General features: G+C 41.1%; 1 protein-coding gene and 1 non-coding gene across 2 annotated transcripts in view; both read right to left on the bottom strand.

Moving 5' to 3' along the window:
* GALNTL6 (polypeptide N-acetylgalactosaminyltransferase like 6) overlaps positions 1 to 26,182 on the bottom strand; it is a 1,456,655-nt gene that overhangs the window by 569,042 nt on the left and 861,431 nt on the right. The gene's annotated exons all lie outside the window — the stretch shown is intronic.
* TRNAW-CCA (transfer RNA tryptophan (anticodon CCA)) lies at positions 5,524 to 5,595 on the bottom strand. Its single transcript has one exon. It is a non-coding gene; the product is annotated as a tRNA-Trp (tRNA).

Raw genomic sequence — 26,182 nt, 5'->3', positions numbered from 1 at the left:
ACTGTTTATTGACCACTTGTTCAATCCCTGGGTTGGGAAGATCCCCTGGAGAAAGAAATGGCAACCCTCTTCAGTATTCTTGCCTGGAGAATCCCGTGGACAGAGGAGCCTGGCGGGCTACAGTCCATGGGGTTGTAAAGTCAGACACAACTGAAGTTACTTAGCACAACACAGCATGTGTCAATGAGGCTTTCTAGAAAAAGTTGTATAAAATAATCAGTGGCCCCATTTGCTTATATATGGCCACTTTGGGGTCCTTGTCACGGTCTTCTATTATCTCGATTTCACTAGATTTGTATGATCTGATTTCCATTATTTTCTGAAATAGAATAGCCTCAGTATATTCAGACTTTTATTGTCATTTTCTTTTTGGAACTCTCCAGTACAGATTGTTCATGACTAATCTCACATCCTGTATAACAACAGCAAAACCCACACAAACACACTATCTGTTACTAGTACACTGAATTGTAACCCTGTTGATGAGTTAAAATCTCATAATTGTACAGGGTTCAACCTGAGTGCCACCTTTCCCATGAAGCCTTCTGTGAGTGTTCCACGAGTGTTGAAAATGTCCAAGAACATTCTGTGAAAGAATTTGGGAGATATTTCTTTCTTAAAGGAAAAAAGACACAGCTGTGTATAATGGACTTTTGGACTCAGAGGGAGAGGGAGAGGGTGGGATGATTTTGGAAAATGGCATTCTATCATGTATACTATCATGTAAGAATTGAATCGCCAGTCTATGTCTGACGCAGGATACAGCATGCTTGGGGCTGATGCATGGGGATGACCCACAGAGATGTTATGGGAAGGGAGGTGGGAGGGGGGTTCATGTTTGGGAACACATGTAAGAATTAAAGATTTTAAAATTAAAAAAAAATTAAAAAAAAAAACTTTCCAGAATATGGTCTTTGATGATTGATTCATATACCATAACACATTTTAAAAACCAAAATACTGAAATGTTGTATCAAATATGTATTGTCTTCTCTAAAATCATTCAGGAAACTATATAATGATATGGCTATTGTTCAAATGCTTCCCTGGTGGCTCACTGGTAAAGAACCCGCCTACCAATACAGGAAATGCAGGTTCAGTCTTTGGGTTGAGAAGATCCCGTGGAGAGGGAAATAGCAACCCACTCCAGTATTCTTGCTTGGGAAATCCCGTGGACAGAGGAGCCTGGCAAACTATAGTTCATGGAGTTACCAAAAAGTTGGACATGACTGAGTGACTAAACAACAAAAACAAATTGTTCAAACACATTTCATTTTAATATTGTGAGTGATAAAAACCATCTCTTGAGAATGGATAGGATTTTTGACCACAATGACAGTAATTTATAGTTACATCTGTGGAACATAGGTGATTGGCTTGGCTGACACATTTCTGCAGGGTAAAACAATGTGTCATGCTGAAGCAATGAGCTTATTTAGCTATTTTTTGCAAAAATTTTAGACCAGCTCCAAAGCTGAATTCTGAGTGGCAGAGTTGCTGGAACAGATAAACTATTTCTGTGTGCTTAGTTAGAAGAGGGTTCTTCCTCATCCCCGGGGTTAGCAGTACCCATGTGCACTGTGGGTCCCCCAGCAAGGCTGGAACTTTCAGATTCAGGTCCTGAGTAAAGCCTTTGGCAGAGGTCAACATCCTGGGCACCATTCATCCACCGGCTTCTGGTGGGAGCTGAGGCAGGGAGAAGACTGGCTTGACTGGGTCGGACCAGCCAGCCACTGTACCCTGACAAGGAAGTCAGGTGGCAGGATGTGTCAGCCTGTGGATGGCAAGCACCAGGTTGCAGGGGCAGGGTCCCCAGGCCCTGCAAAGGTCTGTACCTGTTTAGAAAGTATGCTGAGGCATGAGGGATATAAATAGCCAGTAAAAAACTGCCATCACTGGTAGCAGTGGAAGAAAGGAATATGTTTTATGTTTTAATTGAAAAAATAATTTTAGGAATCCTTTTTTCCTGCCTTTTGATGAAAGAGTCTTATATTTTTGTTTTACACTGGGCAAGAGAAGTAAAGTAACTGATTCTACTTCTAATCATTACTGTAAATCACTGCAGATGGTGACTGCAGCCATGAAATTAAAAGACGCTTACTCCTTGGAAGAAAAGTTATGATCAACCTAGATAGCATATTCAAAAGCAGAGACATTACTTTGCCAACTAAGGTCCGTCTAGTCAAGGCTATGGTTTTTCCAGTAGTCATGTATGGATATGAGAGATGGATGTGAAGAAGGCTGAGTGCCGAAGAATTGATGCTTTTGAGCTGCGGTGTTGGAGAAGACTCTTGAGAGTCTCTTGGACTGCAAGGAGATCCAACCAGTCCATCCTAAAGGAGATCAGCCCTGGGATTTCTTTGGAAGGAATGATGCTAAAGCTGAAACTCCAGTACTTTGGCCACCTGATGCGAAGAGTTGACTCATTGGAAAAGACTCTGATGCTGGGAGGAATTGGAGGCAGGAGGAGAAAGGGACGACAGAGGATGAGATGGCTGGATGGCATCACTGACTCAATGGACGTGAGTCTGTGAACTCTGGGAGATGGTGATGGACAGGGAGGCCTGGCGTGCTGTGATTCATGGGGTCACAAAGAGTTGGACACGACTGAGCAAATGAACTGAACTGAACTGAAGTGGCTCTCCAGGAATTCACTAGTTTTTTTTGGTAGATTTTTACCCATTTGGACTAATCTGGTTGCTATTATATTTGGCTCTCCGTTAAGTACCTGATGACTGATGGTAATTTATTTTTTTTTAAAGACAGGAAATAAAAAATACAGAAGCCCACGAGAAACAAAACACAGCACCTAATGTGTGCGTTGGTTGCTCAGTCGTGTCTGACTCTTTGCAGCCCCATGGACTGTAGCCCCCCAGGCTCCCCTGTCCATGGAATTCTCCAGGCAAGAAATCCTGGAGTGGGTTGCCATTCCCTTCTCCAGGGATCTTCCCAACCCAGGGATTGAACCTGGGTCTTCCACATTGCAGGCAGATTCTTTACTGTCTGGACCGTGAAGCAACTGACAGTATAGGGAAATATTTTGGATATTCTGAGTGCTTCAAGAGCAGTTGAAATGATCACTCTCAGAAAGTTTTGCTTAAACTGTGTTAGTTGTCAAGACTGTTTGAGGCTGACCTCTGAGAAAGCAACAAATAAACAGATTGCTTAGGGATCACAGACGTGTTTACATACACATTAGATAGAATGTTTCAGTAGACAGAATAATCCTGAATTCCAAAAAAAACCTACATTGTAGAGATTCTAAGAATCCATTCATGCTAATAGTGTTAAAGAAGTCTATTATATTAACTAAGAAAGAAGCAGACAGATTCTCATAAGCTATATTGCATACTAGCTGTCAAACTAAAGTAACATGTTAGCTCCAGTTTTCAAAGTCAGTTCTTTACTCATGGATAATTTTAGTGAATTAGGACAGGAATGTGATATTTTTCTTTTTAATTTTATTAATTTTTAATTGGAGAATCATTAATTTACAGTAATTGTGTTGGTTTCTGCCAAACATCAACATGAATCAGCCATAGGTATACCAATGTTCTCTCCATCTTCAACCTCCCTCCCACCTTCCTCTTCATTCCATGCCCTAGGTTGCTCCAGAGCCCTAGTTTGAGTTCTCTAAGTCAGACAGCAAATTCCGTTGGCTATCTATTTCACATATGGTGATGTATGTTTCCATGCTACTCTCTCCATACATCCCACCCTCTCCTTCCTCCCCTCCCCCATGTCCATAGGTCTTTTCTCTATGTCGTTGTCTCCATTGCTGCCCTGCAAATAATTTCATCAGTGCCATCCTTCTGGATTTCATACACTTATGTTAGTATACAATTTTTGTTTTTCTCTTTCTGATGTACTGCACTCTCTATAATAGGCTCTAAGTTCATCCACATTATTAGAAGTGAATCACAAGCCTCCCTTTTTATGGCTGAGTAATATTCATTTGGAAAACTCAGCGGTGGCCACAGGACTGGAAAAGGTCAGTTTTCATTCCAATCCCAAAGAAAGGCAATGCAAAAGAATGCTCAAACAACCACACAATTGTACTCATCTCACATGCTGGTAAAGTAATGCTCAAAATTCTCCAAGCCAGGCTTCAACAGTACATAAACTGTGAACTTCCAGATGTTCCAGCTGGGTTTAGAAAAGGCAGAGGAACCAGAGATCAAATTGCCAACATCTGATGGATCATGGAAAAAGCAAGAGAGTTCCAGAAAAACATCTATTTCTGCTTTATTGACTATGCCAAAGCCTTTGACTGTGTGGATCACAATAAACTGTAGAAAATTCTGAAAGACATGGGAATACTAACCACCTGACCTGCTTCCTGAAAAATCTGTATTCAGGTCAGGAAGCAACAGTTAAAACTGAACATGGAACAACAGACTGGTTCCAAATTGGCAAAGGAGTACGTCAAGGCTGTATATTGTCACGCTGTTTATTTAACTTATATGCAGAGTACATCATGCAATATCCTGAGCTGGATGAAGCACAAGCTGGACTCAAGATTGCCGGGAGAAATATCAATAACCTCAGATATGCAGATGACACCACCCTTATGGCAGACAGTGAAGAAGAACTAAAGAGCCTCTTGATGAAAGTGAAAGAGGAGAGTGAAAATGTTGGCTTAAAGCTCAACATTCAGAAAACGAAGATCATGGCATCTGGTTCCTTCACTTCATGGCAAATAGAGAGAAAAACGATGGAAACAGTGAGACTTTGTTTTGGGACTCCAAAATCACTGCAGATGGTGATTGCAGTATGAAATTGAAAAACACTTGCTCCTTGGAAGAAAAGTTATGACCAACCTAGGCAGCATGTTAAAAAGCACAGACATTACCTTACCACCAAAGGTCTGTCTGGTCAAAGTTATGGTTTTTCCAGTAGTCGTATGTGGATGTCAGAGTTGGACAGTAAAGAAAGCTGAATGCCGAAGAATTGATGCTTTTGAACTGCGGTGTTGGAGAAGACTCTTGAGAGTCCCTTGGACAGCAAGACTATCTAACCAGTCCTGATTTTCTTTGGAAGGATTGATGCTGATGCTGAAGCTCCAATAATTTGACCACCTTATGGGAAGAACTGAGTCATTGGAAAAGACCCTGATGCTGGGAAATATTGAAGGTGGGAGGAGAAGGGAACGGCAGAGAATGCGATGATTGGATAGCATCACTGACTCGATGGACACGAGTTTAAGCAAGCTCTGGGAGTTGGTGATGGACAGGGAAGCCTGGCGTGCTGCAGTCCATGGGGTTGCAAAGAGTTGGACATGACTGAGCGACTGAACTGAACCAAATATTCCATTTTGTAAATGTAACACAGTTTCTTTATCCATTCATCTGTCGATGGACATCTAGATTGCTTCCATGTCCTGAGTGAGTGAGTGAGTGAAGTCACTCAGTCGTGTCCGACTCTTTGCGACCCCATGGACTGTAGCCTACCAGGCTTCTCCGTCCATGAGATTCTCCAGGCAAGAATACTGGAGTGGGTTACCATTTCCTTCTCCAGGGGACCTTCCCAACCCAGGGATCGAACCTGGGTCTCCTGCATTGGAGGCAGATGCTTTAACCTCTGAGCCACCAGGGAATAGTGCTACAATTAACATTGGGGTACATGTGTCTTTTTCAACTTTAATTTCCTCAGGGTATTTGCCTCATAGTGGGATTGCTGGGTCATGTGATGGTTTGGGGCTTCCCTGGCGGCTCAGAGAGTAAAGAATCTGCCTGCAATGTGGAAGACCTGGGTTTGATCCCTGGGTAGGGAAGATCCCCTGGAGAAGGGAATGGCAACCCACTCCAGTATAGGGTTCTCTGAAAATGTGCAACCCTCTGGCCAGAATAGAAGGAAATCACATGGTCCTTTAAGTTGTATGGCAGCTAATGAAAGCTGAGAGAAGAGTCTGGTTTTTAATTCGATGCTGCACTTTGAAGAGCTGTGGAGAGAGCCCACACAGATGGCTATGAGCCTTTTCATTTACTCTTGCATGACCCATTTTTTTTTTTTCTTTCTTTGCCAGCTGCTACAGCTCCACTCTGCTCTGAAGAGTGCATTCTCCACAGACAATTGCAGTTAAGTGGTGATCCTGAGAAACAGTTGGAACTCTCACTGAAATATAATGGAATTTCTAAAAGCCTATCAAGGTCTCTCATACAATTTCTGGGCTCTTGTAGTGTTTAAAGTCTACTGATGACCATTGGTATTCATTTAAATACAGACTAACCACAAACCAAGGGCTTCCGGTATCTAAAATTGTGATTTTTTTTTTTTTTGGTTATTATCAGACTTACATTCTGTTCTTCCTCATTTGTGCCACACAGCAGGTGTGATTACAAGTACTTAGATTTTCTAGGAAAATTGTTTACATGCAGAAAACTTCTTTTGTAAGTTGGCTAACATTTTATATTTCCTTAAAGCAAGATACTTTCATGACATTACAAAGGATATTTTCATAAAATTGTCAATATTATTTCTATTTGTATATAGTAAATCTATACATTTTTTATGTTCCCACTGTTTCATTTATATTTAAAGAAGGAAAAAATACCATAAATAATTGGGAAAAAATACCATAAATAATTGAGACACTGAGATTATTATCAACAAAAGGAAGCTATGTGTGTGCTCAGTCCTGTTCGACTCTCTCGGACCCCATGCATAGCCCACCAGGCTCTTCTGTCCATGGGATTTCCCAGGCAAGAATCCTCGAGTATGTTGCCATTTCCTTCTCCAACTGGAAGTAATGGATGCTTTATAATAAAATAAGTTTAAGGCCATCTTAAGCATTGAATCTTCTGATATCCAGGAGGAAACACTAGTATTCTTATTTACAAAAAACTGTGATTCAGAAAGATAAAGGCCATCTGTCACAGGACAGAGGGACAGGAAGTAGTAGGTAGAAGGTAACACTTTAGTTTGTCTTATGAAAAGCCAAGAATTGATGACTTATAAACGTAGTTATAGATTAGTAGCATTAATTACATAATAAAGGTAAGATGACATCTACATGCTAGAGGCAGAATCAAAATACAGAGTGAAATAAGTCAGAAAGAGAAAAAGAAGAAAACTGTACATGAATGTATGTGTGTGGAATCTAGGAACATGGCACAGAGGAACCTATTTGCAGGGCAGCAGTAGAGACACAGACGTAGAGAATGGACGAGCGTACACAGAGGGGAAGGGGAGGTTGAAACCAACTGGGAGAGTAGCATTGACACGTACAGACTACCTAGCGTGTAAAGCAGCTAGCTAGCGGGAAGCTGCTGTGCAGCCCAGGAAGCCCAACTCAGTCCTGGGGGGAAGGGGTCTCAAGATGGAGGGGACATATGCATGCTGCTGGCTGCCGATTTAGCTGCTAAGTTGTGTCTGACTCTTAGGACCCCATGGACTGTAGCCTGCCAGACTCTTCTGTCCGTGGGATTTCCCAGGCCGGAATACTGGAGCGGCTTGCCATTTCCTTCTCCAGGGGATCTTCCTGACCCAGGGATGGAACCTGTGTCTCTTTCCTGCTTTGCAGGTGGTTTCATTTCCCCTGAGCCACCTGGGAAGCCCAGATAAATGTATCCGTATAGCTGATTCACATGTTATACAGCCGGAAGGAACACAGCAACACTGTAAAACAACGATGCTTAAAAAAAATAAGAGTGGTCTTGGACCAGAGAGGATAGGCAGATGAATTTTCCCTTAATACATAAGTGAATCTTTGCTCAAGATAGAGAAGCATTTTGTGTAGGTGACCTGCAAAGGGCTGAGGCTCTGAAGATTAATTCTGGGAGGAGGCTTATCTTGGACAGGGTGCCTTTGCCTGGGGGGTTGTTTTAATTCTGTGATATCAGTTAGGACAGGATAGGGGCGGTGGTGAGCGTGGAGTGAGCTCTGGCTTACGGAATTGTTTTAGGTGGGAAATCCACACTTCGCTCCAGCGTCTCTAGTCCAGTGACCTGGCGTATGGAGGGAGTTAGGGTTTCCAGTCCTGTATGTGTCCTGCCTCTTTCTCTGGACATGCAGGACCAAAGACAAAGAAATCGTTCAATTTCTTGTGAGAGCAGTATATATTTTAGAAAGCTAATTATTAGAGGGCACATTTTGCAAGAAGAAACATTCATACATATCACACATACATACATGTCTCTTTTATTTAAAAACTAACTGGTAAGCATCACACAGAATGAAAACAAGGATGCCATCAACAGGTCTTACATGACTGATCATTATTTAACAGTGCCATGGTCTAAGTCATATGGAGAGTAATTTAATAATTATCAAACAGTCACAGTCAGCAGAGAAAATGTTATTTAAAATGTCTAAACTAAACCACTCTAATGTACCACATATATTTTTAAAATTTATTTATTTTAATTGGGGAGGCTAACTACTTTACAATTGTTTGGTGGTTTTTGCCATACACTGACATGAATCAGCCATGGATATACATGTGTCCCCCATCCTGAACCCCTCCCACCTCCCTCCCTACCCCATCCCTCGGAGCTGTCCTAGAGCACCAGCTTTGAGTGCCCTGCTTCATGCAAGTTAGATGTCCATCAGCAAATGAATGGATAAGAAAGTTGTGTACCACATATATTTTAATGAAATATACCAGGTATATTTAAAATCGTTCAATTTAGAAATGCTGTCGTTTAGATTAGGAGCCTGGTGGTCTGCCATCTATGGGGTCACACAGAGTCGGACACGACTGAAGTGACTTAGCAGCGGCATGCTCAGCCGCTAAGCTGTGTCTGACTCTGTGACGCCATGCACTGTAGCCCACCAAGCTCCTCTCTCTATGGGATTTCCCAGACAAGAATACTAGAGTAGGTTGCCATTTCCTTCTCCATAGATCACTGATATCTCCAGCTAAATATGTATTTTTTCCCCATTTCTTCACTCAGTGTTGGGGATACAGTAGATGCTTAACCAGTGCTCAAGTCAACAGGTATTACTTATCTACATTAATATCTGAACGTCATACGAATGAAAGGCCATTAGACTTAAAATTTTAAACATGGGTTAAAATCCTGCCTCTGCTGTTTGTTAGATATGCACCTTTGGATAAACACTTAAAAATCTCTGAGGCGTGATTTCCTTACCTTCAACATGAGGATAAAAGAATATTTAGGGTGCAGGGTTCTTGTGATGATTAAATATTACTTTTCTTATGTATGTGAAGGTGCCCAGTATCATATAGGATTCAGAATATGACTTCTGTACATCTTTATCAAGAACACAGTAAAACAGAAAACATAAAAGGCTTAAATTTCAAAAACATTTTCAATTCTATACTCATATCACTTTCTAAAACATGACAGTTTTTCAGCAAATTCTTAAAAAGAAAAAAGTGGATTGGCCAGAATATTTGTTTGGGTTTTTGCCCAGCCCCATATGACATGGTAACCTTTTCTTTCTGGCTGGCTTGATATATTTTTGTATTGTGTCACCTTTTGTCCTTCCTCACATGCTCTTACCAATGACTAAAAGCTGAATCCTGGAAATGATAGCAAACTTAAATTCAGCTTCCACAAAGTGTGGGTCTATGAGTCAAAAATCAGAAAATGGTTTTGTTCTTTTTGAATTTTGAAATTAAAAGATTTCTAGTAAAGAAGGACCAGAACTCTGAAATCTTATAGCTGATTGAAAACTTTATACTTTCACAATTAGGTACTAGCTGTAAATTATTTAAATACTATGTGCCTGTTTGGTCTAAATGAACATTGATGATTAAAACATATACAATTATATCAGAGAAATGTAAATTTAGTAACTCAATAGAAATTTGAGTTTTCTTTTAATTAACTAGAAATCTATAAACATTTAGTACCAGGCTAAACTGCTGATGACAGAAATAGTAATCCCATTGCTAATAGGCTGATATATCCAATTTGTGGAAAATAATAAAGCTATTGTCTAAGGCTCCTTGAAAAAGCCTGAAATTTGTTCAAACACAGTGGGCATTTATAAGAGAAATAGGAGAAAGGTAGTAAACCTCTGTTTTGGATTTGCGCTAGAATTGTAACTTATTAAATCAGATACAGAAATGAATTGGTTTTAAATGCCCAAGATTAAAGTGTTGCAATGGCCCCTTAAAGGCAAGAAGGCTAGAAAAGCAGCTCACAATGTGATTGTATGGAAAGCAGTGTCCTGCATTGAGAGGAGAACATTGCATGGGCATCCCACGCCCTGAGAAGCTGTGCTTGTGTTGTGGTTGTTTAGTCACTAAGTTGTGTCTGACTCTGTGACCCTACGGACTGTAGCCCTCCAGGCCTCCTCTGTCCATGGACTTCCTAGGCAAGAATACTAGCGTGGGTTGCATTTCCATCTCTAGGGGATCTTCCTGGACCAGGGATCGAACCCGCATCTCCAGCATTGGTAGCTGGATTCTTTACCAATGAGCTATCTGGGAAGCCTGAGAAGGTCTGCACAGGCTACTTAATAGATGACACAGAATCACCATGGTCCTCGTTCACTTAGCTAACAAGTCTGCCATCATCTCCTAGGACGTATCTACATATCTGTTATGGTCAACTGACTGTCTTTCAGCCTTTACCAGGTCAATTATGAAACATAATTTACAAGAATTGTAAGCAGATCAGTCAATAGGGCTAGTGGCAATCAACATATTCCCTCTCTTCCCACTAACCCGGGGTCAGTGCCCACAATCAGTTCCCTCCCACCCTGGCCCCCTGCATCAATAAAAGGAAAAGGTTCTCTGTAGGATCAGAATTCTAAATAAGATGTGTCTCCAGCAAAAAGTACTTTACATGCACAAGTATCCCCACTAAGATCTTATTATGATTCCTCCTTTTACCTCACATACAAAGAAATTACTTTAAAATTACCTAATTTGCCTTGCATGTCACTCTTACGCTGCTATAATTCAGACTTGTGGTTATTTCTGTCTATAATTACACAGCAGCAAAAGGAAGGGTTAGACATCCATCAAAACCCTTGTGAAATCACGAACATGAGATAATGGAATCTTCCTGTAGTGAATGCGTGCACCCAGGCACCATCACTGACAAAATAATGCAGTGTTGGCTCTGGATTCCAGTGACGTTTTACTATAAACTGAAGCCAAATCTCTCTCCTTGTCAGGCCATCTTACCAAAGCGCTAGCTCATGCATAGGATAAAGTAGGGGTGGAAGGATTCTGGTTGAGTGGAAGGATGGGGATGAGAAAGGAGAAAGTGAGAAGTGGTGAGGGACCTAACTTCCTTGAACATATGCTGTGCCATGCGTAGTTGCTCAGTCACATCCTACTCTTTGCCAACCCATGGACTGTAGCCCAGCAGGCTCCTCTATCTGTGGGATTCTTCAGGCAAGAATACTGGAGTGGGTTGCTATGCCCTCCTCCAGGGGATCTTCTCAACCCAGGGATTGAACCCAGGTCTCCCACACTGCAGGCAGATTCTTTACATTTGAGCCACAAGGGAAGCCCATAATAAAGACAGATAAATACAGAGCAAAGCATCCAGTAACAAGATTCTGGATAAAACCCTTACAAGAAATTCTGCTGAACTTCTACACAGGCCACAGCCTTCTCTTCTCCACATGTTGGCACGGGGTTGGGTTAAAATCTTCTCCTTTTAGATTCCTTTAAAACCTAGAAATAAAAATATCACGTGACCTAGCAATCCCACTACTGGGAATTTACCCTGAGAAATCCATAATTGAAAAAGGTGCATGCACCCCAGTGTTCATTGCAGCACTACTTAAAATGGCCAGGACATGGACACAACCTAGATTCTATGACAGATGAATGGATGAAGAAGATGTGGTGCATATATATGACATATATATACACATATAAAATTAGCCATAAAAAAGGAAACAATTCTGAGTCAGTTGAACTCAGGTTGATGTACCTAGATCCTGTTATATGAGTGAAGCAAGTCTGAAAAAGAAAATCAAATATCATATATTCATACATATGTATATATATATAGAATCTGGAAGGTACTGATGAACCTATTTGCAGAGCCAGAATGGAGATGCAGACATAGAGAATGGACTTTTTGACACAGCAGCGGGGAAAGAGCGTGAGACCGATTGACAGAGTAACATTGACATATATGCACAGTGGTGGTGGTGGTTTAGTAGCTAATTATGTCCGACTCTTGCGACCCTATGGACTGTAAAGCCTGCCAGGCTCCTCTGTCCATGGGATTCTCCAAGCAAGAATACTGGAGTGGGGTGCCATGCACTACCATGTGTAAAATAGCTAGCTAGTGGGAAGATGCTGGATAGCACAGCGAGCTGAGCTTGCTTCTCTGTGATGACCTAGAGGGGCGAGATGAACAGGGGCTGGTGGGAGGGTCGGGCTCAAGAGGGAGGTGATACATGTATGCATATGGCTGGATCACGTTGTCTAGCAGAAACCAACACAACGTTGTAAAGCAACTGCTGCTGCTGCTGCTAAGTCGCTTTAGTCATGTCCGACTCTGTGCAACCCCATAGACAGCAGCCCATCAGGCTCCTCTGTCCCTGGGATTCTCCAGGCAAGAACACTGGAGAAATGGGTTGCCATGTCCTTCTCCAATGCATGAAAGTGAAAAGTGAAAGTGAAGTCGCGCAGTCGTGTCCGACTCTTCAAGACCCCATGGACCGCAGCCTACCAGGCTCCTCCATCCATGGGATTTTCCAGGCAAGAGTACTGGAGTGGGGTGCCATTGCCTTCTCCTGTAAGGTAACTATCCTCCAATTAAAACTTTTAAAAAGAAAAAGTTACTGTTGAAAAACCAAAGACTTTATTTAAAGCAAAGACAATTTAAAGCAAACTTTGCTAACAGGTTCACGTAGTGTTTTCATGTGAATGTATACAGTATGTGTGTGTATTAGTCCCTCAGTATGTCTGACTCTTTGTGACCCAATGGACTATAGCCTGCCAGGCTCCTCTCTCCAAGGAATTCTCCAGGTAAGAATACTGTGGGTAACTATTCCGTTCTCCAGGGGATATTCCTGACCCAGTGATCGAACTCAGGTCTCCTGCACTGCAGGCAGATTCTTTACCCTCTGAGCCACCAGAGAAACCTGTAAATGTGTAGGTGGTCTTATCTAAATAGATGTGGAGGACTTAAGCCATCACAGTTAAAAGGGAGGAGCCAGGGTTGACTGTCAGAGCTTGTCCCAGCTCCACCACTTCTGTCTGTGACCTTCAGGATATTCTTAAAATTGTCTGACTCTCAGTTTCCATTGTTGGCCTTCAATTATGAGATGGGACTATTAAAACATCTTTGCTTATAGAGTTACAGTGAAGAGGTACAAGAAGCCCCAATAATGAGTAATATTGAACCTGTCAATGACTGTGCTGAGTTCAGCAGGATTTTACTTAGAAAAAAGTAATAAATAAATAAAAACTAAATATGATATATCTTACAACACAAATTGTTACATACATAAAAAGATATAAATGTGCATTTGGTATTTATTGAAGATAAAATTACAACTTACTGGTAAAAATAATGAGTTATTGATGAGTTAGTTTCTGTCAAGCAGAGAACTCTTACTAAACTACACACAACATACCATCAAGGTAATAATCCTTTTGTTCAGTAGTGCAACAAATTTAAGAAAAAGAAATGCATAAGAACATGAAAGGAACAACTAAGACAGTATTTTCAAAATTGATAGATGGCTTGCTATGTGATCAGAAAATCCTAAACAATCCAAACCTAAACTATTATAATTCTTAGAAGTAAAATGCTGGATGCAAGCTCCATATATAAAAATCAATTGTCTGTATTCCAGAGACTAGTAATTTAAAAATTTTAAAAAGTTTCCAAGCCCACTATCTACAATAGCATCAAGTCTAGCAAAATTTTACAAATAAAGAAGACATAAACAAAATGAACACTGTGTTTACAGATAGGGAGATTTAATACTATAAAGATGTCAAGCCTCTCCAAACAGGTTTTGGGGCTTGAAAAGGTGATCTTAAAAAATTTGTGTGGACACATAAATGGTCCTTCCTCAGTGAGCAATGCAAAGAAATAGAGGAAAACTATAGAATGGGAAAGACTAGAGATCTCTTCAAGAAAATCAGAGATACCAAGGGAACATTTCATGCAAAGATGGACTCAATAAAGGACAGAAATGGTATGGACCTAAGAGAAGCAGAAGATACTAAGATGAGGTGGCAAGAATACACAAAAGAACTGTATAAAAAATATTTTAATGACCCAGATAGCCATGATGGTGTATTACTCACTTAGAGCCAGACATCCAGAAATGGGAAGTCAAATGGGCCTAAGGAAGCATCACTATAAACAAAGATAGTGGAGTTGATGGAATCCAGTGGAGCTATTTCAAATCCTGAAAGATGATGCTGTGAAAGTGCTACATTCAGTATGCCAGCAAATTTGGAAAACTCAGCAGGGGCCACAGGACTGGAAAAGGTCAGTTTTCATTCCAACTCCAAAGAAAGGCAGTGCCAAAGAATACTCAAACTACCACACAATTGCACTCATCTCACATGCTAGCAAAGTAATGCTCAAAATCCTCCAAGCCAGGCTTCAACAGTACATGAACCAAGAACTTCCAGATGATCAAGCTGGATTTATAAAAGGCAGAGGAACCAGAGATCAAATTGCTAACATCCACTGGATCATAGAGAAAGCAAGAGAGTTCCAGAAAAACATCTAATTTTGCTTCACTGACTATACTAAAGCCTTTGACTGTGTGGATCACAACAAACTGTGGAATATTCTCAGATACAGGAATACCAGATCACCTTACCTAATTGTCTCCTGAGAAATCTGCATGCAGGTCAAGAAACAAGCGTTGGAACCGGACATGGAATAACAGACTGGCTTCAAATTGGGAAAGGAGTATATCAAGGCTGTATATTGTCACCCTGCATATAAGTTATTTAACTTATATGCAGAGTACATCATGGGAAATGCTGGTCTGGATGAAGCACAAGCTGGAATCAAGATTGCTGGGAGAAATATCAATAACCTCAGATATGCAGATGACACCACCCTTATGGCAGAAAGTGAAGAAGAACTAAAGAGCCTCTTGATGAAAGTGAAAGAGAAGAGTGAAAAAGTTGGCTTAAAACTCAACATTCAGAAAACAAAGATCATGGCATCTAGTCCCATCATTTCATGGCAAATAGATGGATTAACAATGGAAACAGTGACAGAGTTTATTTTTGGGGCTCCAAAATCACTGCCGATGGTGACTGCAGCCATGATATTAAAAAAAGCTTGCTCCTTGGAAGGAAAGCTATGATCAACCTAGACAGCATATTAAAAAGCAGAGACATTACTTTGCCAACAAAGGTCCATCTAGTCAAGGCTATGGTTTTTCCAGTGGTCATGTATGGATTTAAGAGTTGGACTATAAAGAAAGCTGAGTACTGAAGAACTGATGCTTTTGAACTGTGGTGCTGGAGAAGACTCTTGAGAGTCTCTTGGACTGAGAGGAGATCAACCAGTCCATCCTACAGGAGATCAGTCCTGGGTGTTCATTGGAAGAACTGATGATGAAGCTGAAGCTCCAATACTTTGGCCACCTGATATGAAGAACTGAGTCACTGGAAATTGTATAGTATAGCGACTGGACTGTACAGTCCATGGAATTCTCTAGGCCAGAATACTAGAGTGGGTAGCCTTTCCCTTCTCCAGGGGATCTTCCCAATCCAGGGATCAAACCCAGGCCTCCACATTGCAGGCAGAATCTTTACCAGCTGAGCCACAAGGGAAGCCCAAGAATACTGGAGTGGGTAGCCTATCCCTTCTCCAGCAGATCTTCCCGACCCAGGAATAGAACCAGGGTCTCCTGCATCGCAGGCAGATTCTTTACCAACTGAGCTATCAGGGAAAGTGTGTGTTCATAGCAGCACTATTTACAATATTCCTTAACTGGGAAATCTAATAATCTCTATAAATAGAAGGAAGAACAAATGCATTGTGTAATATTCATTCAATGAAATGCTACCCAGTAATAAATGAGTAAAATACAGCTATCCACAAGTAAGATGTTGAACAAAGCTTTTCCAATAGGGTAGTACAGTTACTATGTAACTTCATTTATATAAAGTCTTAAAAAAGGCAAAACTAAATGATAGATTCAAGGCATGTTCACTTATGTGGTAAAAGGATAAATAAAACTAAGGATTTACTTGCCATAGGGCTCAGATTGCTTTGAGCAGAGTGAGTGGCAGTGACTTGTCTGGTCAGGATTAGGTGTCCAACGTGGCACCCTGGTGCTGCTTCCTGCCCTGGGTGATATTCCCCTAATAGTTCTTTTTATGATAAATTATGGAATGGAATACTTTGGCCACCTGATGTGAAGAGCTGACTCAATGGAAAAGACCCTGATGATGGGAAAGGTTGAGGGCAGGAGGAGAAAGAGGCAACAGAGGATGAGATGGTTGGATGGCATCATGGACTCAATGGACATGAGTCTGGGCAAACTCCAAAAAATAGTGGAGGACACAGGAGCCTGGCGTGCTGCAGTCCCTGGAGTGGCAAAGAGTCAGGCAGGACTTTGTGACTAAACAACAATTTCTTTTTTTTTTTTTTTGCACATAATTCTGAATGTATATTATATATATATATTTAAATTTTTATTGGAATATAGTTGATTTACAATCTTAGTTTCAGATGTAGACCAAAGTGGATCAGCTATACATATACATATATCTACTCTTTTTTTAGGTTATTTTCATATATAGGTCATGAATGCATATTACATTTTGCAGTACTAAGAATCTTAAAGAAAACAATGTAAAAATGAGTTGGAGAATGCACTGAGATACCAAGAAAGGGCTGTGCTTGGGCATGACTGTGTCCTTCCTGGATTTATACATTGACATCCTAACTTTCTAATCCCTAATGTCAGGGTGTTTGCAGATGGAGACTTTGGGAGGTAATTAGGTTTAGATAGGGTCCTGAGAGTGGGGACCTCGTGGCAGGATTATTGCCTTCATGAGAAGAGACACCAGAGGGTTTGGTGCTGCCCCTCTCTGCCATCTGAGGACACAGGGAGGAAGCACCATCTCTAAGCCAGGAAAAGAGGAACCCCAGAGACTGAGCCCTCCCAGAACCCTGACCTCGGACTGTCCAGTCTCTGGACTGTGAGAAACCAAGGTCTGTCGTTTGAACCACCCGCACTGTGTTATGACAGTCCCAGCTGCCTTGTACAGACTGAGAAGATAACTGCAATACTAACGCCATGTGACAGCCTCAGTCTAGAAGACACAAAGAATGTTTACAAAACCAGTAAGAAAAAGATGAACAATGCCGCCAAATGAGGGAGTGAAGGCACTTCGCAAAAGGGATTATATCCGTGGCCAATGAAAATGTAAAGTAGTACTTAAACTGATTAGTAGTAATCCGGAAATATAAATGAAAACACACTGCCTAGTGGGAAATAAATAGCTAGTGGGAAGCTGCTTTGTAGCGCAGGGAGTCCAGCTCAGAGCTCTGTGATGACCTAAGGGCGGGGTGGGGGTGGCTGAGAGGGAGGCTCAAGAGGGAGGGGATACACGTATGGTGGTGGTGGTGTCGTCCCTAAGTCGTGTCCAACTCTGGCGACCCTATGGACTGTAGTCCGCCAGGCTCCTCTGTCCCAGGGATTTCCCAGGCAAGAATATTGGAGTGGGTGGCCATGTCCTTCTCCAGGGGAACTTCCCAACCCAGGGATTGAACCCATGTCTCCTGCATTGAAGGAGGGTTCTTTACCTCTGAGCCACCAGGGAAGCCTGGATATACGTATACATAGAGCCTCTTCACGTCAGTCTACAGCAGAAACTAACACAGCATTGTACAGCAATGATACTCCAATAAAAAATGCCACATTATAGCTCTGTACTTCTGTTAGGAGGCCTGATTAAAAAGTACTTGCAAGGACTGGAAACAATAGGACACTAATAAACGATGAGTGTGCTTGTAAATTGTTTCAAACACTTTTTAAATTGATTTAACATTACGTTCCTATCTTATTTTCTATGTTATGGCCCAGCAATTCCAATGTTAGATAGGTATTCAACAAACATGTATTAACCTATGAACAAGAGACAGGCACAAGGTTCTTTTCAACATTATTTATAATAATCTCTAAGCAGGAACCACATACACACACATCACTAGTCATAGTCCCGACCCATACCATGTATGGGGTCCAGGGCCAGAGTAGAAGCAAAGACGTGATGCACTCCGTGTCTAAGAAGTTAAAAGCTAAAAATTTTCAAAGCTACAATCAAGATACCAAGTGGTATTAGTTTTTATTGCTGTGGAACAAATTACCACAAAATTAGTGGCTTAAAAATTAGTTCAGAGTGTTGCAATCAGAAGTCTGGATTGATATGGATGGACTCTGAGTCTCACTGGCCTGATATCAACTGTTGCTAGGGTCCTCTTTCTTTTAAGGGAATCAGGGTTGTGCAAACTCACTGGTCATTAGCATAATTTGTTTCCTTGAGGATGTAGGACTGAGGTCCTGTGTCCTGCTGATTGTCAGTCTTGGCTGCTCTCAGCCCCCAGGGGTGGTCACCATGTGTCCCGCCCCACTTCAAGCCTGCATCATGTTTCAGGTCGTTCTTGTATTCTGAATCTCTGACTTCTTTTTCTGCAACCAGCCAGAGAAATCTCTCTGCTTATGTGATGGGCAGGCTTACCTCGTTAACCTCCTCATCATAAGGTGAACTGTGTGCCGTGTAACAAAAATGAGTTTCGGCAGTAAAATCCTCATCGACAGCCCCAGGGTTACACAGCGTGTGTAAGCCAGAGGCGAGGGAAGTATCGGGAATCTGATTCTGCACACGACAGTCTGCCCTTCGGCCCCCAAAGATTCATGTACCTTCCAAATGTAAAACGTAATCATCACCTCCCCAGAATTCCAAAATTTTCATCAAATTGCAGTATCCATTTGAATCCAAAATCTCATCAGTGTAATAGTCTGAAATCTCATTATCTAAATCATCTAAACCAGGTATGGATGAAGCTCCTGGGTATAGTCTGTTGAATTAACAATCACTCCTGGGATACGATTACTCTTCCTCTTTAGACCGTAAAGCTAAACAGATAACCCACATTCCTCCCGTACTCAGCATGCAATGATGAGATAGGAGTAGTTAAAATGGAGGAAATGAAAAAGCAAAAGGTGAAAGGAATTCATTGGTCCAAGGCATTTTGTTTTGAAGAATTACTTAATTGCTTTGACTGTGCTGGCCTTCACTGCTGCGCCGGGCGCCTCTCTAGCTGCGCCTTCACCGCTGCACGGGGCGCCTCTCTAGTTGCGGTGTGAAGGCCTCTCCTTTGCAGGGGCCTCTGTTGTTGTGGGGCACAGACTCTAGCTGCATGAGCTTCAGTAGTTCCAGCAGGTGGGCTACAGAGCACGTTGCTTGGTGTCATGCAGGATCTTCCAGACCAGGCATTGAACCAGTGTCCCCTGAATTTCCAGGTGGATTCTTCACCCCTGTACCACCAGGAAAGCTCCCCAAGGCTGTTGTCAAATGCAGCCTGCTCACCTCTAGCCCTTGTCCCTTGATTATGTGTCAAGGTCTGCTAATTCTGTGTCTCTCAGCTCTGCTCTCTCGTTCTTGGCTCCTGATTCTTCCATCTGAGTAGTTCTTCTGTTTTCATAACACTCAGCACATGTTTGCTGCTGAGCAGTTCACTTCACCTGCCAGTATTATCTGTATCCTTTTCAGCCCAAGTCTGTTAGTATTTATGTTGACATAATATTCTCCAGAACTGTATGAACCTTGCATGGATTTCTCTGGTTTTCATTCTGTTAAGCAAAGATATCTCCACAGCTGTTTTAGAGATAATTCATTCTCTGTCTTTGGCTTCTGCTGAGATGTCTGAAGAGCAAAGCCCTTGTTTCCTAAGAAGTAGCTCTCTAGGTTCTGTGTCTCCAGTTCTGTGAGGCACACCCTTAACTCTAGAGACAACAGTACATAGGATTGAATACTCTGATCTTTGATTTTTCTCAAGTTTTACCAGAAGGTCATATAGTCATGGAGAATTCTATGGACTCTATCCATGGGGTTGTAAAGAGTTAGACATGACTGAGTGACTTTCACTTTCACTTTCATACAGTCATAGTCTTGGCTTTTTCTCTGTGCATGCTCTCTGAATCAATCTCATAGTTTCTGTCTGTTTTCCTTTTGAATAGTATATATTCCCTCACATCACCAACTATACCTATGCAGTTAACTGTACATGCATCCTCAGTCACTTAGTTGTGTCTGCCTCTTTTGGGACCCCATGGACTGTAGCCCACCAGGTTCCTCTGTCCATGGGATTCTCCAGGTAAGAATACTGGAGTGGGTTGCCATTTCCTCCTCCAGGGGATCTTCCTGACCCAGGGGTCAAACCCACATCTACTAAACTGGCAGGTGGATTTTTTATCATTGCACAACCTGGGAAGCCTACAGTTAACTGTGCTCAGTTCAGTTCAGTTCAGTCACTCAGTCGAGTCCGACTCTTTGCGACCCCATGAATCACAGCAGGCCAGGCCTCCCTGTCCATCACCAACTCCCAGAGTTCACTCAGAGTCACGTCCATCGAGTCAGTGATGCCATCCAGCCATCTCATCCTCTGTTGTCCCCTTCTTCTACTTCCCCCAATCCCTCCCAGCATCAAAGTCTTCTCCAATGAGTCAACTCTTCGCATGAGGTGGCCAAAGTACTGGAGTTTTAGCTTCAGCATCATTCCTTCCAAAGAAATCCCAGGGCTGATCTCCTTCAGAATGGACTGGTTGGATCTCCTTGCAGTCCAAGGGACTCTCAAGAGTCTTCTCCAACACCACAGTTCAAAAGCATCAATTCTTCAGTGCTCAGCCTTCTTCACAGTCCAACTCTCACGTTCATACATGACTACTGGAAAAACCATAGCCTTGACTAGACGGACCTTAGTCGGCAAAGTAATATCTGTGCTTCTGAATGTGCTGTCTAGGTTGGTCATAACTTTCCTTCCAAGGAGTAAGCGTCTTTTAATTTCATGGCTTCAGTCACCATCTGCAGTGATTTTGGAGCCCCAAAATATAAAGTCTGACACTGTTTCCACTGTTGCCCCATCTATTTCCCATAAAATGATGGGACCAGATGCCATGATCTTCATTTTCTGAATGTTGAACTTTAAGACATCTTTTTCACTCTCCACTTTCATTTTCATCAAGAGGCTTTTTAGCTCCTCTTCACTTTCTGACATAAGGGTGGTGTCATCTGCATATGTGAGGTTATTGATATTTCTCCCAGCAATCTTGATTCCAGCTTGTGTTTCTTCCAGTCCAGCCTTTATCTTAATGTACTCTGCATATAAGTTAAATAAGCAGGTTGACAATATACAGCCTTGACGTACTCCTTTTCCTATTTGGAACCAGTCTGTTGTTCCATGTCCAGTTCTAACTGTTGCTTCCTGACCTGCATACAGATTTCTCAAGAGGCAGGTTAGGTGGTCTGGTATTCCCATCCCTCTCAGAATTTTCCACAGTTTACTGTGATCCACACAATCAAAGTCTTTGGCATAGTCAAGAAAGCAGAAATAGATGTTTTTCTGGAACCCTCTTGCTTTTTTCATGATCCAGTGGATGTTGGCAATTTGATCTCTGGTTCCTCTGCCTTTTCTAAAACCAGCTTGAACATCAGGAAGTTCACGGTTCATGTATTGCTGAAGCCTGGCTTGGAAAATTTTGAGCATTACTTTGCTAGCATGTGAGATGAGTGCAATTGTGCGGTAGTTTGAACACTCTTTTGCATTGCCTTTCTTTGGAATTGGAATGAAAACTGACCTTTTCCAGTCCTGTGGCCACTGCTGAGTTTTCCAAATTTGCTAGCATACTGAGGGCAGCACTTTCACAGCATCATCTTTCAGGATTTGAAATAGCTCTTTTGGAATTCCATCACCTCCACTAGCTTTGTCTTGAGAACCCCATTAACAGTATGAAAAGGCAAAATAATAGCATACTGAAAGAGGAACTCCCCAGGTCACTAGGTGCCCAATATGCTACTGGAGATTAGTGGAGAACTAACTCCAGAAAGAATGAAGGGATGGAGCCAAAGCAAAAACAATACCCAGCTGTGGATGTGACTGGTGATAGAAGCAAGGTCCGATGCTGTAAAGAGCAATATTGCATAGGAACCTGGAATGTCAGGTCCATGAATCAAGGCAAATTGGAAGTGGTCAAACAAGAGATGGCAAGAATGAACGTCGACATTCTAGGAATCAGCGAACTAAAATGGACTGGAATGGGTGAATTTAACTCAGATGACCATTATATCTACTACTGTGAGCAGGAATCCTTCAGAAAAAATGGAGTAGCCATCATGGTCAACAAAAGAGTCCGAAATGCAGTACTTGGATGCAGTCTCAAAAATGACAGAATGATCTCTGTTCGTTTCCAAGGAAAACCATTCAATATTAGGGTAATCCAAGTCTATGCCTCAACCAGTAATGCTGAAGAAGCCGAAGTTGAACGGTTCTATGAAGACCTACAAGACCTTTTAGAACTAACACCCAAAAAAGATGTCGTTTTCATTATAGGGGACTGGAATGCAAAAGTAGGAAGTCAAGAAACACCTGGAGTAACAGGCAAATTTGGCCTTGGAATGCGGAATGGAGCAGGGCAAAGACTAATAGCGTTTTGCCAAGGAAATGCACTGGTTAACTGTGCTATCCTATGATAAAACCTGATTATGGGAGAAAATCCATCACATCCTTGAGGATTATACCAGGCAAGGACACCAAGGGGTGATGGAGTCACTTTAGAGTTCCGCCTCCCAGGTATAGTGTTGAGAAACAGATCCCATCCTTCTTTACTGCTGTCTCTGAAGCCTCAGGAGGGTCTGAGCATGTGCCATTCCTGCTCAGGAGTGGGGAGTGCTCCTGGGCAGTAGATGCAAAAACACACCGTGTATACTCAATAAAATACTGTTTAGCTTCCCTGATGACTTAGATGGAAAAGAATCTGCCTGCAATGCAAGAGACCCTGGGCTCGATTCCCTGGAGGAGGGCATCACAACTTACTCCAATACTCTTGCCTGGAGTATCCCATGGACAGAGGAGCCTGGTGGGCCTCAGTCCATAGCTTCGTAGGGTGTCAGCATTAATTCTGAGCATTAATTCCGACTGAGCATTAATTCTGATTCTGATGTCTGCATGTGTGCTAAGTTGCTTCAGTCATGTCCGACTCTTTGTGATCCTGTGGATTGTAACCCACCAGTCAGGCCCCGGTGGTCGCCCAGTAGGTGGTGATCTAATATCTAAGTGATAAAATTGCAAATAAAAGCAAGAATTTATTATCATAAATTCCAGATAGCAGTTACCTGATGAAATGGGTAGAGAAATGTTCCTTATTAGAAGCTGTCAAGAGAGGGATTGAGAATGCTGTTCTTTGTTTTCTATTCTAAAAAATTGTGTTTCTCCTAGGTTATGAACTTACAGAGAGTGGAGAGAGTGAGAGGGAGGGAGAGGGGGAGAGAGAGAGTATGTGTATGTGTGTCTGTGTGTGTATGTTATATGTGTATGTGTGTGTGTATGTCCAACAACGCATGTGATTTTTTTTCCTATTTTTCTGGTTGCACCATGAGGCTGTATGAATTTAGTTTCCTGTCCAAGGACTGAACCTGGGCCCTCAGCACTGAGTGCTCTGAGTGCTTACCACTGGACAACTAGGGAAGTTGCTTTAATGTTTAACTTCTTGACCTAGGCAGTAGTTATACAAGCATTAGGTATACAATATGTTATTTAGCTGGACACAAAACAAAACTTCTCTTCTGTTCTGTACCCATGTGTCATAATAAGAAAGGTTAAGTCATATAATTGGAGAAGGAAATGGTAATCCCCTCCAGTATGCTTGTTTGGAGAATCCCATGGACGGAGGAGCCTGGCAGGCCATACTCCATAGCAATGCAGAAGAGTAGGACACGACTTAATGACTAAAAAAATCATATGATGAATTAAGAAAATACATTGCAAATGACAAATGATTTGGTAATGAATCACACTGAATTAAAACTCTCATTCTCATAATTAGGTTGATTATAGTCAAACAAACTATACCTGCAACTGGAGGAAAAAGATAAACCTCTAAAGAGAATCATAAGTTACAAATTAAGAGAATGCAAGTTTTAAGGTATTCTGATAAAATTATGTTTGTGTCTTTTAAAATTTACTTTTTTATGAAAAAGTAATTCAAATGTAATTTCTTAGTTAGTGTTTCTGTAAAGATCTTTCTCTGTAGAAGTATATTTGTTATGGTTTTAATCATCTTTTTTTGATACAATAATCAACATTTCACTTGTGACACAGAGAACTGTTTTTTTTCCCCCCTGAAAAGTCTGTTTATTTTAAAAAGAAGAATTCCCTGTGTTGGGTCTAACTGCACATTTGAATTATCTGATTTAATGTAACATGTACAGCTGAGTCTCAGGGACACTTCATTTGGTCCTTTTGGGGAAGTCCCATAGAAATGAAATGCCAGTTTTAAAATCCTGTTACACCCCACATGGTATAATTGTCCTCCTATAAATGCTAATGAGTACGATCATATAGAGAGGACTTCATTGAAATTTTTTATCTTCTACTACACTGACTGCACCTTATAATTTAATTTCACTTTATTTCAGTACCAGATAAAATTAAGAATTCTATTGTCTGCCTCGCTGCCATTTCTCTTGATATTTCAAATATATTTAATTATACAAGGTCACATCTGAAGAGATAAAACTCTGGAGAGCATGCAAATGAACTTTCCTCTATGGGATCACTTATGAATTCTTTATGACACTAGAATTACATGATATGTTATTATCCTAAAGTGACACAGAATGTCTTACTTCTTGTCTTGCCCATTCTTGAAATAAAACTGGAGTATTAAGGAAAACTAATGACTCTGAGAATTGGCTACTCCAGAGGGTACAGTTTTCGTTACTCATGCTTTGTAAGTGACAGGGCACAGCAGGAAAGCAGTGAGAAGATGCTGGCTACATTGGAGACTAGATTTATGGGTTTTGTTTTATGACAGGGTATTAAAGACTATGGCAGATTGTAGCAGCTGTTTGCAATGTGCCCAAGATCTGTTTATGAAAGATGTTTCCTACTGTGTTTTTTTTAACCTTCTCAACATGCTTTTAAAATTAATTTTTATTGGAGCATAGTTTCTTTGCAATGCTGTGTTAGTTTCTTTCTTTTTTTATTTTATTTTTTTAAATTTTTAAAATCTTTAATTCTTACATGTTTCTATTGTACAGCAAAATGAATCAGCTCTATAATATCCCCACCCTTTTGGACTTCTTCCCATTCAGGTCACCGCAGAGCATTGAATAGAGTGCCCCATGCTATCAATGGTATATATATATTTCAATCCTAATCTCTCCATTCTTCCCACCCTCCCACCACCAACTGTTACTGAGAAGCCTTTATTGATCATTCAAGTGCTGAGAGGCTATTTGCAGACAATCTTTGAAAACTGCAACCATGCCATATACAACATGGCTCTTTCAGAGCTTAGTATTCACATCGTAAATACTGAATGATTAATAAAATGTGCCATCTCTTTATGCTGTGGTCTATGCCATACATTTGGTATATGCTTTACATTCTTATTCCATCTATTACAATCAATATTTCTCTATTCTAAGTGAACAGCTTACCTGAAAGTATATGGACTTTGAGAAAAATTACATTCTTGCAAATGAAGGCAACACCTTTTCAGTTTTCTTTTTCTCTGAAGTCCTACAGCTTTCAGTTTTTTATGCTTGTTTGGGAAAGAAATTAATTTTCAGCTAATAAGCTCTTAATGCAACTTTCACTCAAAATGAATCTTTGAAAATAACACTTTGCTGCTAGGGTGTGTTTGTAAATATAGGTAAATAGAACATCTGTAAAATATCTCTATTGGACAGCAAGTTAGACTATTTCACAATAAAGGAAGTAATTGGATCTATATAATGACCAAATATAGAAATACCTTAGTTGAATTTACAAATTAGAGTACTGAACATTCATTCACCAAATGACTACTCCTTCCTAAGGGAAAAGTTTAATTTTGAAATCAATATGAAACTCTGATTATGCAGAGTTGGCAGTTTTGTTTTTTACAAAACTAAAAGTACTCTTGACCTATGCTGTAGCAATCATTCTCTTTGATACTTACTCAGAGTGGAAAATGTATGTCCACATAAAAACCTGCACACAGATATTTGTAGCAGCTTTATTCATAATTGCCAAAA

Source organism: Capricornis sumatraensis, chromosome 6 (genome assembly GCF_032405125.1).
Source record: "Capricornis sumatraensis isolate serow.1 chromosome 6, serow.2, whole genome shotgun sequence".
Lineage (NCBI taxonomy): Eukaryota > Metazoa > Chordata > Mammalia > Artiodactyla > Bovidae > Capricornis > Capricornis sumatraensis.
Note: the sequence above shows the minus strand (reverse complement) of the source record. Positions and strands in the feature narration are given on the sequence as shown.